Source organism: Chanodichthys erythropterus, chromosome 5 (genome assembly GCF_024489055.1).
Source record: "Chanodichthys erythropterus isolate Z2021 chromosome 5, ASM2448905v1, whole genome shotgun sequence".
Classification (NCBI taxonomy): Eukaryota; Metazoa; Chordata; class Actinopteri; order Cypriniformes; family Xenocyprididae; genus Chanodichthys; species Chanodichthys erythropterus.
In genome coordinates, this window is record NC_090225.1 from 31,695,068 (window position 1) to 31,712,226 (window position 17,159).

Genomic DNA, 17,159 nt, shown 5'->3' on the forward strand with positions numbered 1-17,159 from the left:
CACCAGGCTCTTCACTCAACCAATCACATCGCACTCCCTCTCCTGAGTATTAACCAGCAACACCTGACACTCATCAGCACTCATCACCACCGCAGCATAACAGACACTTCAGAGCACTCAGTCACTGTCCGGTCTCGTTAAGACATACTTCCTGTTATGCTTACTGTAAGGACTACCTACCTGTCTCCATTGTCTTCCAAGATCCCTCGTGTTCTCTGTGTGTCATCTGTTCCACGTCTGCCCGCGTCCTTGAGTCCTGGAGAGAAGATCAAGACAAGTATCACTGCCTTGATAACCATCTGCTAAGAACTTTATCTGCATTCACTTACCTGCACTCTGCTATAACTCTCTGGTTGTTCAATAAACATCATATACGTTTTACCTGTGTCTCCATCCCCTTCTGTGTGTAACAGTACAACATATATATAAAATATATTTTGGCCAGATTTTGTCTAAAGCAAAACTGCTTCACTGACATTACAAAGAACAAGTACAATATCAGTTAACAGCCGAGTGTAGAGATGGGGAGACTGCTGTAAAAAACAACAGGCACCACCCTTCAAAGTCCTGACACTCTGTGCGGAGAATGAACAAACACTTTATTTAACAATAACAAGCAGGAGTAAACAAAATTGAAGAACCAACCACATCAAACATAAACATATGTCCAAGGGAAAATAACTAAACCCTTAAATACACAGGATAAGATAATTAACTGGAACAGAAAAAACATGGAAACAATCAAGCAAAGTGAACGGATGAAAACAGGAACAGAATAGAATCAAACTCAGGGTACATTTACATGACAGCAGTGTACCAAAAGTTTCTCCTTTGCATTTTTTCCACATACAGACAGCAACATTAAAAATGATCCCGTTCACAGGGATCAGAGAAAATGACTAAAAACACTGTGTTCTGCTGCCAGGCCAGTAATTGGCAATGTCACTTTGTACACACCTATAGACTGAATGTAATATGCATGCGCCATCACCGTTTTCACATATTTACATTGTTGTACACAGAGACGATAAGTGAATCGTTTTTATAATCTTGCACTTTGAAACCTGTTTTAAAATGTTTGCATTTTCAGGCCCCCAAAACGCTGTTGTTGTTTAAATTAACGGCCAAAATGAAAAAAAAAAAGTTTTTAGTTCTCTCTCATCATCTCATGTTCGAGATCCACCTATGGGAAGGCCATCCGTACCTGACCTCTGCAGAAGCATCCAATTGCACCAAGTCTGGCTAGACAGACAGAAGAACACAGCCAATGCCAGGAAAGGCCCCACCCCCTTACGTGAGAGCATATAAAGCCTGCACACACTGCTATTCTCCTGTTGACATTTGCTTCTTGTGATCTCTGCGCTACACAGCTCGGGCTGGATTTATCACTGCTCATTTTGCGTGTCTTCAGGAGGACATATAGTCAGATCAGCCTCTGTCAGACATGACAGTCTTTTATTCAGCCCACCTGCTCCCCCTTTCCACATGCTCGCCATGGATTTTACTCAGTTTTACATCTGCCCGGCCACGTGTGGTGCACTGATTGCCGCGAAAAACCTGCACCCATTCTGCGTGGTCTGCTTGAGCCTCAAGCACGCTGATGAGGATTTGTAGCCATTGCCTTATGTTGAAAAACTCTGCTCGTTGCAGAGATGCTCCTCCCAAACTTTGTTAAAGCATAATTTGTGTATGTGGCAGTCGTCCATGAGGGACTGCCGCCATTTTACTTTCATTTTTTATTTGTTTATTTTGTATTAAAGTGTGTTGAACGTTCGCCAGTTCCCTCCTCCTTCTTCCCATATATATGAACTGCGTTACACCCCAGTTCTCTGAAACATCGGGTGGAGAGATCCACCAGCTTTGCCCCGCTTGCCACACGAGAAGCGAATATACTTACTGGAGAACAGCAGCGCATATAGGCCTTATATACTCTCGGGTAAGGGTGTGGGGCCTTACCTGGCATTAGCTGTGTGCTTCTGTCTCTCTAGTGTCTAGCCAGTCTTGGTGCAATTGGATGCTTCTGCAGAGGTCAGGTATGGATGCCCTTATAGGTGGATCTCTCCAGGGTTACGACAGTAACCTATTGTTTTCAGTTGAAAATGGTGTCGTGTAAATGTTCCCTCAAACACAATGAAACAAGACAGATTCATAACACTGTGTGACTTAATATTTTACAGTTCGTATCCACATATATTATTTAGATAATCTTACAATAATACACCAACTGAAGCTACAAAAACTGCCCTCTACTGTAAAGTGTAACTAACATGCAAGTGCTGCACAGTGACTGTTTTTCACTTTGATATTCAACAATATTACTGATCTGACTGCATTTACACCATTGTATGTGAACTGAACTGAGCTGGATGATGACAGAGCTGCTGTATAGATAAATAAACTAAATTAGGCCTAAAAACTAATGATTTTTAAAACAGAATGAATCGAAACTAAACTTACTTAAGCTGGACATTGACACTATTTTCTTTTAGAGCTGCTTTACAGCCAAAATTATGTTCCCTCTATCACTGTAAATCTTTGAAACAATCTGCATTGTAAAAAATCATCCGCCAACCACCTTGTGATAATTTTTCTAATAAAAAGTGTGAGAGGTAAGTTAGTTTAATGACTTTAACCATCACAGGGAATTTACTTGCTGGTATATGGCTAACATGTATTTTGACATGGAGGAAGGACAACAAAACTGGAAGAAATTAAGGAAATTAGTGCAAGGAAGAAAGTTCTTCTCAGGCAGTCATGGCAAGGGAAATGGAGAGGTTCAAGTATACTGGAATATAAAAGTAAAAGCCAAGACCAGATACCCTATTGAATTGGATGGAACTGAAATACTTTGAATGTTGCAATCCTATCAGACTTATGATAGCAACCTGAATCGTAACAAAGCACTGTTACGATTCAAAGAACTGGCCCCCTGACTAAGTCTGGTTTCTCCCAAGGTTTTTTTCTCCATTTTAACACCTATTTGCCACCTGATGTCACCTGTTGGAGTTTGGGTTCCTTGCCGCTGTCGCCTTTGGCTTGCTTAGTTGGGGACACTTGACATTTGACTTGACATTTGATATTCAACAGTGCTTTGATCTGCCTGCATTGACACTATTCTTTAAGAGCTGCTGTGCGGCCAAAATTATGTAGTACCAGTTATCAATGTAAAGCTGCTTTGACACAATCTGCATTGTAAAAAGTGCTATATAAATAAAGGTGACTTGACTTGACTATAAAACCTAATGAATCATATTTGATTCATGAACTTCTAAAGCCTCTAAATGATCAACATGATCAAGTTTGCTGAAAAACATGTCACAATCTATACAGGCCTTCTGTCGTCTGACTGATAGTTTACACTTTTTTATCAAGTAAAAGGCCTTTTAGTATCATTTTTTTTTTTTTTTTTTTGTAAGGGTAACAATAGGTGTGTTCATGTGAATGGAATTTCTATTGGCAATCTTACACTCTTGGAAAAAAAAAATTTGAATGGGGTTCTGGACTCTAAAGAACTCTTTATGGCAAAAAAGTTCTATATAAGGAGAGATGTTTTAAATGACTGCATAATACTTTCATATTTAACAGACTATTTCATTTTTTATAGCGATAAGGTATGTTTATGAGCTGTTGAATTAATCTAAATTAAAAAAAAATATTACTTGTAGCTAAATCCAAAAAATGACCTCATGATGGGAACTCCTAAAGGGCTCTATATATGAAGCCCCTGACGGAACACTTTAAGGTTCCATATAGAAACTTTTATTCTAAGAGTGTACTTCTGTAATTTGACGTATTTCTCACTGAAACAGAATATTCAACATGAAAAATGTGTTTTTTTTGTGCAAGACAGCAATATAGTCAAAGCAACATCTGTTCAACATTAAGATAACATTCATCAGGAAAAAGACACGTTTTAAGACATGAAAAACTTGAATTTTGCCAAATTGGATTTAGTGCCAACAAGAAGAACCAGTATTCAGTATTTAGCTTGAAAGACGAGTAGAATTAGGCTTGGAGGAGTCATCCCCATAGCAGTGGAAATTAATACCAAATTTCCTAAAAATATGACCGAGAGGTAATGGTCAAGTCAAGTAATCTTCATTTATATAGCGCTTTTTACAATACAGATTGTTTCAAAGCAGCTTCACATGATAACATGCGTTAGCATGTCTACATGCAGGTCCTTCATCTCATTTGGATACAGCCTGGATCTGGCAGACTATGGTAAAACTCGGGATAAACAGAGAGAGACGCTAATATTAGCGTAGACCCCATTCTTTTTATGATGTAACGAGTACATCAGGTGTTATGGGAAGTGTTCCCGGTTCCGGCTGACCTAATCTATGCAGCCTAACAATTTACATGATTTAAATTATAGAAGTAGATAATGGTTATTGTGTACACAAGTTTAAACAGATGTGTTTTTGGTCTAGATTTAAACTGACAGAGTGTGTCTGCTTCCCTGAACAGTGATAGGAAGACTGTTCCAAAGTTTAGGTGCCAAATAGGAGAAGGATCTACCGCCTGCAGTTGATTTTGATATTCTAGGTATTATCAACTGGCCTGAATGCTGAGATCGCAATACACATGAAGGACTATAACATGTTAGGAAATAGGTAGATAATAAATAAAAGAGGGCCCAAGACAGAGCCTTGAGGAACACCAGTGGTAACAGATGAGGAATATGATCTGAAATTTGGACAAACTGAGTGCGACCAAAGAAATGGGATCTAAACCAACACTGCAAAAAATGCTGTTCTTACTTAGAATTTTTGTCTTGTTTTTAGTCAAAATATCTTAAAGTTCTTAAATCAAGAAGCATTTTCTTGACAAGTACAAATTATTTTCTTGTTTTCAGGAAAAATAAATCAAAATTAAGTACTTTTTTCCTTAAAACAAGCAAAATAATCTGCCAATGGGGTAAGCAAAATAATCTTAGTCCAAACTGAAAACAAGATTATTTTGCTTATTTTTTGGTTTGAAATAACATTATTTTGCTTACCCCATTGGCAGATTATTTTGCTTGTGAAGTGAGAGGGACACCAGTAATACCAATAGAGATTAATCTATCTAAAATAACTTCATGAGAATTGGTATTGAAGACTGTACTTTGATCAAGCAAGATGAATATAGCTAAGAGTCCAGAATCATCCGCCATCAACAGATCACTGCTAACATGGCTGTCTCTGTACCATGTAATGGATGGAAACCAGACTGAAATTGTTCAAACAGATTGTTTTTCAAAAGGTGAGCACGGACCTAATCTGCAACAATCTTTCCAATGTTTTTGAAAGAAATGGTCAATTACAAATTAGATGAAAGTTGGCAAAATTATTAGGGTCAGCACTAGATTTCTTAAGCTTTGCAGTATTACATCAGTCTTGAGAGATGAAGGAGCAACAAGGAGCGAGTTTGTAAGTTGTAAGTTCTGCATTCTCATATATTATAGATATGACATATTTCTAATCGCAATCTGTTCTCTGGTCTGGAAGACATCAACGAGTGTGAAACGGGCCATGAGTGTAGGGAAGATGAACTATTATGGAGGCCATCGCTGTTACCCTCAGAACCCGTGTCAGGAGCCGTACGTGCTGACAGCAGAAAAGTAAGTCAGGACTAGAAATGAAGAGCACAGACACCCACCAGAGACACTTTCAAGTTGTGATTGAACGCATTTAAGCATGAGAAAAAAGAGTTATCTTTTTGCTTTCATTCCTAGCCGGTGTTCGTGCCAGTCTGCGGGTGCGTGTCGAGGCCTGCCGCAGTCTATCGTTTACAAATACATGAGTCTTCATTCAGAGCGCAGCGTACCGGCAGATATCTTTCAGATTCAAGCCACAAACATCTTCCCCAGCGCTCAGTTCATTTCTGTACAGCAGCTCTAAAAGACAGTAGTGTCCTTGATCAGCTGAAGTCAGTTCAGTGGTTTGTTGAACTATTGTGGTTTGACCACTGAGTGGCGCTGTAAGCCAGCTGTATTAGCAACAAGCTGTTTATGGGCAAATTCAGTATTACTGATCACACTGTGCATTCAGTCTTTCCCTCTTCTCTCATTTGAACAGTTAGGCAAGGTAATGCCCACCAGGTTTATTTGTGTAGTGCATTTCCCTCACATGAATCAGTTTTGATTTCCCTGGTAGCACAACATCAAATATAAATGTCTTCATCGTGTTCAACTTGTGTTTTGGAGTATCATGAAACAAAACAGAAAGAGGTGGGCTCTGTCCCGATCGTTTCCCCAAGAGCAGAGCAGGACATTTGACATTGTGGGGAAATATACATTTACATTTAGTCAGTTAGCAGACGCTTTTCTCCAAAGCGACTTACAAATGAGAATAGTAGAAGCAATCAAATCAATATGAGTACAACAGTATGTAAGTGCTGTGTCAAGTCAGTTTCATCAGTGAAGTGCTCGTAGCAAGGTTTTTTGTTTGTTTGTTTGTTTTTCTTAATACACAAATAGATGGAGAAATAGAAATCGAAAAAAAGAAAGGTAAAATATAAGTAAGTGCTAAAAGTAAGTGCTACTATTTCTGGGTCAAGTGTTGATGAAACACACACACACACACACACACACACACACACACACACACACACACACACACACACACACACACACACACACACACACACACACACACTCTACAGCACATTTACCAAAGGCATCATCTAAGGCTGTGTCTGTATTAAACTAGATACATTTGAAAATGCCTTTTTTTTCCCCAAACACTCTTCATCCACACTAGTGTTTCCCAGAAGTTTCTCATCCACACCGAAAACACTTAAATCATCTTACTGCGCATGCGTGAAACAATAAAAGCTGAGAAACCAGACGTAAGAAATTTCTCACACTATTCTTCTAGCACAGTCTTTAACAAAATGTCTTACCACTTACTTTATAATGCGGAGGCTGTCAAGTCTTAGTTTATTAATATTCCCTTTGTTTTTGACAAACTCTGAAAGGTTTTTATTCATAATCATTTCTGAAAAAAGTCTGGAGCCCTGCTAATTTAAGAAACAGCACACACATTTTTACAGTATTGTGTCTTTATTAAATATTCCTGAACATGGTTGCACTTATAATTCATTTATGTGAAGGTTTACGTGACTGAAAGACTCTTTCTTTTGCTTTCATTTGTTCAATATTGTTTATCCATTGTTTAACAATGTTACATCTACCAAAACACTAGCGTAAAAAAAAAAAAGGTTTGAAAGTTTTAGATCTTTTGATTGATCTGTATTTTATCAGTAAACATTATGTTCCTCCCACATATTAAACGTTTGCCACTCCTCAGTATAGGTATCGTTTGCTGGTGTATTAGAGGTAAAAAAATGATATAAATACTGTTCAGTTTCTCACACAAACCGATCATTTCATGTCTTAGGACATCAATGTGTCGTCACGAGCCGCAGGGTTTAATTTGGATTTGTCTGTGCATGTTTTTTTGACTCTTATGGATGGAGTTCCCATTGACATGCATTATACGACTGACAGACGGCAACGGTTGGAGTTAAAAATCATCATTTGTGCTCTACTGAAGAAACAAAGTCACCTACATCTTGGATGCCCTGGGGGTAAGCAGATAAACAAATTTTAATTTTTGGGTGAACTATCCCTTTAATAGTAGAACTTATTATTTTATTAAACATTATTTTAAATTGTTGTCCATATGACTTTTTGTTCTCTTAAACCAAAACAGTTAAAAATAATGGGAAATAAATCTCATATGTAAAGGTTTTTTTTTTTTTTTCATGAATTGAGATTGTTTTGTTTATTCATATAATGGTATACTCTAGGGATCCACCAATAAACAAAGGGTGGGTGTGCGAGTTTCTAATAATCCTGCAGATGTAGATTAGCTGGTTCAGGTGTGTTTAATTAGGTCTGGAGCTAAACTGTGAACAGTGACCATCCAGGAGCAGGTTTAGATGAGCTGGCTAGATGTTTGTGCTCAGGCGCATGTGGCTTAATCTGTCAGGAATCAAGAAGAAGGAGAACAAAAAGGAGAAAGCCCTGATCTCGACATCTGGACACTTTGGCATCTCTGTTAAGGCAGTGGTGGGGAGATTCAGAGTGGTGAGAGCACAGGCACCTGCCCTTCTTACTAACTACTGAAGTCAGAAAAGTTTGGCATTCTCCCTTTGGTTGGCTGTTCCCAATGAGCCTCTCAGGCCAGAATATGTTTTGCTTGAGGCACTGGCTTTAGGGAACAGAGCCACTGTGCCACTTCTGCTCAAATCACCTAGGATGCATTTAGGTGTCAACACGCTTTTTGACTTTGGCTAGTTCTTCAAAGTCTCTTAATGTTTTGCTCACTCTGTTTGTGCACATCCACAACCTAGTGGGCAGACATTTCTTCAGCATGGTGTATGGGTATTGTTTTCCCCATAGCGTCAACGCCATGACTCAGCATCAAACTTTCACTTTGAAAAGGAAAGTCTGAGATTGCATATGCAACTCGGTTGCCTGAGAGGGGAAACAAGAAGAACAACATACTTCAGGACGTCTGCATGTTTTCTTCAGACTAAAGAGTTGATGACGTGTAACTTAGATGGCCTTTAATGTGTACAGGAGCTCTGTGTGTGACGTCATTGACTGTTGTCTGCTAATAGATGGGCGTGAATTAGTTAACCCTTCACTGAGTCCTTAACATCAGGAGAAGTGGACACCATCTCTACCCTGCCCCAGCTACAACCTTCATTATTGCCACCCATTCAAGGGGAAGCATATGTCCCTGCCGCAGAAAATCATCAGTGAGGGAGGCAAATGGGAGAAAGGGATGTATTGCAGTTTGCCCAAAATAACTCTCATTAACCAGGCTCTATACCTCCAGGAAGTTGCAGGGGAGCTTAGTCCCTACTTAAAACCCCAGTAAATAGTTGGGAAGAGTGGCAAATAAAAGAATAGGATGCTTATGTGATCTGCCCATAACTCTTCTTTACCCTAACCTGAGTAAAGGCACTCTCCAGAGACCCACTATAGCTAGCAAACTCCAGTTCTTGAAACGTGGATCATACTAGAAGAGGCCAATTAAAGCATCCATTTAAAGGGGAGCATATATCCCTACTTCAAAACCCAACAAAAAGTTGGGGAGGGAGGCAAACAAAGGAAAGGGACACTTGCAGACTGCCCACCATAATTTTGTTTACAATTGATTCATCACTCTATTCGAGTGGGTTCTTTCAGTAATAGTGTAAACATGGCCATTATGACTCTGTTACCTAAGCCTAAAAAAGATTTGACTTAGTGTGGGAATTAAATGTCTCTTTTAAATAGTATGTGAAACTGTTTGCCAAAATTTTGGCCTCCTGTTGAGATGCCATGCCACAGTCTCTTTACGGCAGTGTCTCGTCATGTCATGTCGTGGTCTCAGTGCCGCCAAGTCTGGTGGTTCCAGAGTTACTACCACTATCATCTGTGCTGTATGTGATGGCAATCAGTCTACACAGCATAGGACAAGGGATTGCTGTGTGTTTATTTTCACTGAAACATGGCTAAAACATAGTCTCACCTAGCCAGACCTTCAGACTGACGGCAGAATGTCTGGACTCTATCGCAGCTTTCATTGGCCAAGGACCGCCCAAGAGGACGTTTGACTGACATGTAACGCAACCAATCAGTTTGTTTTGTTCCACGTCATGTTTAGGGGCATGAAAATGTAAAGTCAATGCTACAACAGACTGGCGTGCATCTATAAATTATAAATTTAAGAGCATTGTGCAAGTTTACTGCAACAATGGAGCCTCAATCTTCACATACTTTTGAAAATCCAGAGTTTTGTCGATCCTGGTAAGCATATGTAAACACGACGGTGTTCTTCTTCCACAAGGGGGTTTAGCATCATGCCATTTTTTTCCAGGCAGACCATTAAAGAATGCATCACACGCGTCTCCCAGACATCCTGTAGAATTCAACCAACCAGATAATGACTTCGAAACTCCTGAAGTGTTTCCAGTTAAGTGTGCCATATGCATCAGACATTCAGCCAACAGTCTGTGGGCGTGACATCTGAGGCTGAGACTAGCTAACAGACAACATTCTGGACTCCGCCATTCAGCTGCAAAGGCTATCCTGCTACTGAGTGGATAGAGATTCACCACTGTCTGGTAAGACTCGCAGAGGTGGCTTGTGTGTGTATATCATCGCTGTGTACATTCCCACATGTGCCAACCAGAAGCCATGGATGACAGCAGAGGTTCGTGGACTGCTAAAAATCTGAGATGAGGCATTCAGGAGATAATGCAGCTCTAAAAACAGCAAGATCTGTACCATGGCATCAAGAAGGAAAAACAACAGTATGCTCAAATAAATCAACAAACACTTCAGTGACAGTAAAGACACTCTGACCCTGTGGAAAGCCATTCAGACATCACCACAGGCCTGTGATGATGACACATCCCTCCCATATCCCAGAAACTACCCACATCTCCCAACGACCAGGTGCTCTAAAGGTAAAACGTAAAGAAGACCCTGTCCAGGATTAACCCAAGAAAGGCTGAGGGCCCTGACAACATACCCGGCCATATATTGAGAGACTGTGCTGCACAGCTGACAGATGTATCTTAACAGATATCTTTAACACCTCACTGAACCAGGCAATCATCCCCATGTGTATTAAATCCACCACCATAATTCCAGTAATAAAGAAGTCACCTGTGTCATGCCTGAATGACTGTCGTACCATAGCACTGACCCCAATCAATGACCCCAAATGCTTTGAGAGGTTAGTCATGTATCACATCAAGTCCAGTCTCCCAAACACACTGGACCCATTCCAGACTGCATACCTTCCAAACCGTTCTATGGACAATGCAATTTCCTCCACCCTCTACCTGGCTCTTACCAACTTCTTTGACACTTGGTAAGGACCTGAGAAACATGCAGATAAAGCAGAGCCAACAACAGGGAGTAACACCAATACCTGATCTCCTTCTTGAAAACAGCGCTGAACAGATTTATGATCAAACTGACGTTTCATATTTTCCTGAGCAACAGTCAATGAATCTCTCGCCATAGAACAAGCTTTATGTAACCGCTCACGGAATTTACTGACATAATCCAGAACATTCGTTTTTGGGCTGGAATCAAGAGACAGAATATTTTCTTTGAGCATTTTTAAAGGACCTCGGACAGTATGTCCGAACACGAGCTCAGCGGGACTAAAACCAAGGCTTTCCTGCACAGCCTCTCTAGCCGCAAACAAAACCAACGGTACCCCCTCGTCCCAATCCTTACCTGTATCCATGCAGTACTTCCCGAGCATCGCTTTCAGCGTTTGATGGAAGCGTTCGAGAGCACCCTGGCTTTCTGGGTGATAGGCGCTCGCAACTCTGTGAGAAATATTCAGGGTCGTCAAAACTTGTGAAAATAGCTTAGAAAGAAAGTTAGTACCTTGATCGGTTTGCACGACCTTCGGTAAGCCAAACGTAGAAAAGAATTTCACAAGCGCTTTAGTGATTACCGGTGCTGTAATTTTTCTCAATGGAATCGCCTCAGGAATGTCCTGATAAATCATGATCATGAGCCAAGAATAGAACTTGCTGACAATAACATGAGGGAATCACAATTTGATACGCCACATTCCATTCCGAATCATCCTTAACATCAGAACACCACTTACGCATCAATAAGCCATTTTTAACGAAATAAGCAGATTTTCTCTGTTGTGCTTCCTCCAAAGGAACAACCGCAGAGAAACATTTTCGCAAAGTCAAGTCAGCTGTTTGTGCAGAAATAATTTTCTCACGCGTCACGGGCAACTTCAAACAGTGCGAACTGATAGAGGATTCTTCGACAGTCTTACCTTCCACCGGCGGTAAAACGTCATCGGCAAGTATAGGTGCAATAAAAGAGGAGGACAAGTCAAAAACATCTTTCTTACGAGCCTGGGCTCGCGTAACGGCGCAGGCCGGAAAAATTTCAGGATACATCTCGGACACCTCATCGGCCTGATCTAACACAGGGTTATCAAAAACCTCCAACACGGGAAAAACCTTCCCACCAGCTAGATCATTGCCGAGGATAAATTGTACCCCTTTCACAGGCAAACATTCATGAACTCCTACTTTTACAAAACCTGTACACAGCTCAGACTGCAAATGCACCTGATGTAATGGCACTTTAAGGAGACCCATCTCTATGCCCTGTACCAACACATTACTGCCACAAAAAGTCTGCTCAGAAAACGGCAGCACACCTGCAACCACAAAGGATTGAGTAGTACCAGTGTCACGGAGCATTTTAATTCTTACCTGTTCTGTAGACTTACCCGTAATAGAAATTAACCCTTCCGTCAAGAACGGTTCATAACTAGAATCTGGCCTACCATCACGCTCAACATTTGCAACATCAACAGCCTTTACAAAACCAACGCTCTTGGTCGCAGAGCCCTGCTGCTTCCGTTTCAGCACAGAACAGTCAGCAATTAAATGACCAGACTTATGACAATAAAAACATTCTCGATCTTCTTTTGACTTCGGAGCACCTGCTTTCGGTCGTGACTGGTTAATCAGAGGAACGGACGGTGGTAAATACGTTCTTATGTGTCAGTGCGAATTCATCTGCCAAAACAGACGCTTGAGATAAAGATGTCACCCTTTGTTCATTTAAATAAACAACGACCCGTTCAGGAATACAGTTCTTAAATTCTTCTAAAAGAATAAGTTCTCGTAGCGTCTTAAAATCTGTAACTTTACTCGACACGCACCACTTGTCAAATAAAACACCTTTCTCTCTGGCGAATTCAACGAACGATTGACAGGAATTTTTCTTGTGGCCTCTAAACCGCTGCCTATATGCTTCTGGTACTAACTCATAAGTGCGCAAGATTGCAGCTTTCATCATGTCGTAATTTAAACTATCTTCTAAAGATAGAGTCGCACATACCTCCTGTGCCTTACCAGTTAATTTGCACTGCAACAGTAAAGGCCACACTTCCCTAGACCAATTTTGTGCGGACGCGATACAATCAAACACACCAAAATATGAGTCGACTTCTGCTTCTCGAAATTGCGGTACGAGAGAGATATGCTTACTCACGTCAAAGGTGGTTACTGCTAACCCAGCCCCTGAAGGAGCGCCAACAGCCTGCACCGGTGGAACAACTGGGGCAGGTGAAATTTTAGCTGCGTTCAGCTCAAGTTCACGCAGTTTAATCTGCTTTTCCGCCTCAATCTCTAACCTGCGAACTTCAAGACGTAAATTCATCTCAGCCCGACGACTCTCTGCCCGTTCCTGCGCTTCCATTTGGACACGAGCCAAGCGAACTTTCAACTGGGCATCACCTCCAGACCCAACAGAGATCGGAGAAAAAGGTTCAAAGGGCGGCAGAACAGCCTTGGTCTCAGACCCCTCCACCTCAGCCATTCCACCCTGCTCCTCATCACCAGACACACTGTTGCTTCGTAACCGCAATTTTATAATGAGCAGCGATGCATAGCAAATCATCTTTTCGGCACTTGTTAAGCTGCTCAACAGACGGCATTTTAACGAAATTATCTAAACCAAAATCGGCCATTGCCACGCCGAAACAAACCCGGTTAACTAGTCATGCCCTACAAACAAATTACAAAAGAGCCATGGCCATTCTACTTCCCACTCCAGCAATATTTAATATCACGGGAAATATTTATCCCGGACGAGCCCCCATTAAATGTTACGAACTTTTAAAGGTCTAGGGTAGAACGCAACATTTAGTTTTTAACATTGCTGTAATGGAGCGGGCAGCAGAAAAGACCAGGCACACAAAAGCAAGTACAATCAATTTGTTTATTGTTGGTACATCAAGCCGAAGCCACTAATCAGTGTGAGTGCGCTATAATACAATGCATTTGTATAGAAGAATGGATAAAGAAATTTACAATTAACTAATGGGGAAAAGGAACTAGGGTGGCGCCAAATTAAAGAAAAGAATAAAACAAAACAATTCATAAACTAAATTCTCAAACCCTCTAAACTTGCTATCCAAAGAAAAATGTGAAAAAAAAAAACGAGATCTTCGGCGCATCCGACGCCATAACTATACCTATCCTTTAATAAAAACCAAAACACAAGAAGGGCGCTCACCTCTTACCTGGTGTTTCTAACACTTGATAACTGCGGGCAATATGTATGTTGCGCAACCTGCTTACCTGTTCACTGTTTCCCCAGAAGGTAATCAGTTACTCTTAACATTTTAACATTATACAAAGTCAAGTGTTGGACTCACACGCCAAAGGAACAAAGACATACAAAGTATGACGGGCTCTAACTAAAACGCCTGACACACACACAAACTGCACTGCTGAACAAGACACGCCGGGAGACTTTTAAACTTCCAGGGCGGCACTTTATTGGCTGCAGAGACGACACCGTAATGAAGAGTGACAGTCACCTGCTCCAATCAGCGTGGACCTGCGAGCAAGACAGCACCAGCCAGAGAACAGAGGGCAGAAACAAAAAAAAAACATTCCCAAAAACACACAGCACGTAACACCCACCTAGAACAGAAAGACACTTATGTAAGAATGCTGTTCATCGACTTCAGCTCAGCATTCAACACAATAATCCATCAGCAGCTTATCAACAGTTTTGACTTGCTGGGCCTCAACTCGTCCCTCTGTAACTGAATCCTGGACTTTTTAACAAGAAGACCTCAGGCAGTCCATGTCTGTCGCAATACCTCAAGCACTACAACACTGAGCACAGGGGCCCTACAGGGCTGTGTGCTCACCCCGCTGCTCTTCACACTTGCTGTCCTATGACTGCACTTCCAAGTTCAGCTCCAACCACATCAAGTTTGTGGATGACACAACTGTGGTAGACCTCATCAGTAACAATGACAAATCACACTACAGTGAGGTAGTGGCACAGCTGGCTGAATGGAGTGGTTCAAACAACCTGTCCCTCAATGTGGGGAAGACAAAGGAGGTTGTGATAGACTTCAGGAGAAACACCTCCACTGATGATCAGCAGCTCGACAGTGGAGAGAGTCAGCAGCACTAAATTTCTAGGAGTGCACATCACAGAGAATCTCACCTGGACCACCAAAACCACGTCACTCTCCAAGAAGTCTCAAAAGCGCCTACAATTTCTTCCACCCATCCTCACCACATGATGTTTTATTAACAAAATTCGGGAGGAGCAACGTTCAAATAATCTGACTAATCATCACGTCATCTCGGCCAGCTGTCAGCAATCAGTAATCAACATATCTACCCAATCAGCATGAGTGAAAGCATATATATTAGACACGGTCGACTCACCTGTTCTGTAGACTTACCCGTAATAGAAATTAACCCTTCCGTCAAGAACGGTTCATAACTAGAATCTGGCCTACCATCACGCTCAACATTTGCAACATCAACAGCCTTTACAAAACCAACGCTCTTGGTCGCAGAGCCCTGCTGCTTCCGTTTCAGCACAGAACAGTCAGCAATTAAATGACCAGACTTATGACATTAAAAACATTCTCGATCTTCTTTTGACTTCGGAGCACCTGCTTTCGGTCGTGACTGGTTAATCAGAGGAACGGACGTGGGTTTATCAGAACGGACGGTGGACGCGATACGCTCAAACACACCAAAATATGAGTCGACTTCTGCTTCTCGAAATTGCGGTACGAGAGAGATATGCTTACTCACGTCAAAGGTGGTTACTGCTAACCCAGCCCCTGAAGGAGCGCCAGCAGCCTGCACCGGTGGAACAACTGGGGCAGGTGAAATTTTAGCTGCGTTCAGCTCAAGTTCACGCAGTTTAATCTGCTTTTCCGCCTCAATCTCTAACCTGCGAACTTCAAGACGTAAATTTATCTCAGCCCGACGACTCTCTGCCCGTTCCTGCGCTTCCATTTGGACACGCGCCAAGCGAACTTTCAACTGGGCATCACCTCCAGACCCAACAGATATCGGAGAAAAAGGTTCAAAGGGCGGCAGAACAGCCTTGGTCTCAGACCCCTCCACATCAGCCGTTCCACCCTGCTCCTCATCACCAGACACACTTAAGTAAACGTCGGTGCCAAGAGAGTCTTCGTCTGCTCCAGCAGGCAAAACCAAAACACCCAGTTCCACCAACCTTTGTATGATAATGCTCTTAATATCCCTCTTAAGCTGTTGCTTCGTAACCGCAATTTTATAATGAGCAGCGATGCATAGCAAATCATCTTTTCGGCACTTGTTAAGCTGCTCAACAGACGGCATTTTAACGAAATTATCTAAATCAAAATCGGCCATTGCCACGCCGAAACAAACCCGGTTAACTAGTCACGCCCTACAAACAAATTACAAAAGAGCCATGGCCATTCTACTTCCCACTCCAGCAATATTTAATATCACGGGAAATATTTATCACGGACGAGCCCCCATTAAATGTTACGAACTTTTAAAGGTCTAGGGTAGAACGCAACATTTAGTTTTTAACATTGCTGTAATGGAGCGGGCAGCAGAAAAGACCAGGCACACAAAAGCAAGTACAATCAATTTGTTTATTGTTGGTACATCAAGCCGAAGCCACTAATCAGTGTGAGTGCGCTATAATACAATGCATTTGTATAGAAGAATGGATAAAGAAATTTACAATTAACTAATGGGGAAAAGGAACTAGGGTGGTGCCAAATTAAAGAAAAGAATAAAACAAAACAATTCATAAACTAAATTCTCAAACCCTCTAAACTTGCTATCCAAAGAAAAATGTGAAAAAAAAAAAACGAGATCTTCGGCGCATCCGACGCCATAACTATACCTACCCTTTAATAAAAACCAAAATACAAGAAGGGCGCTCACCTCTTACCTGGTGTTTCTAACACTTGATAACTGCGGGCAATATGTATGTTGCGCGACCTGCTTACCTGTTCACTGTTTCCCCAGAAGGTAATCAGTTACTCTTAACATTTTAACATTATACAAAGTCAAGTGTTGGACTCACACGCCAAAGGAACAAAGACATACAAAGTATGACGGGCTCTAACTAAAACGCCTGACACACACACAAACTGCACTGCTGAACAAGACACGCCGGGAGACTTTTAAACTTCCAGGGCGGCACTTGATTGGCTGCAGAGACGACACCGTAATGAAGAGTGACAGTCACCTGCTCCAATCAGCGTGGACCTGCGAGCAAGACAGCACAAGCCAGAGAACAGAGGGCAGAAACAAAAAAAAAAAACATTCCCAAAAACACACAG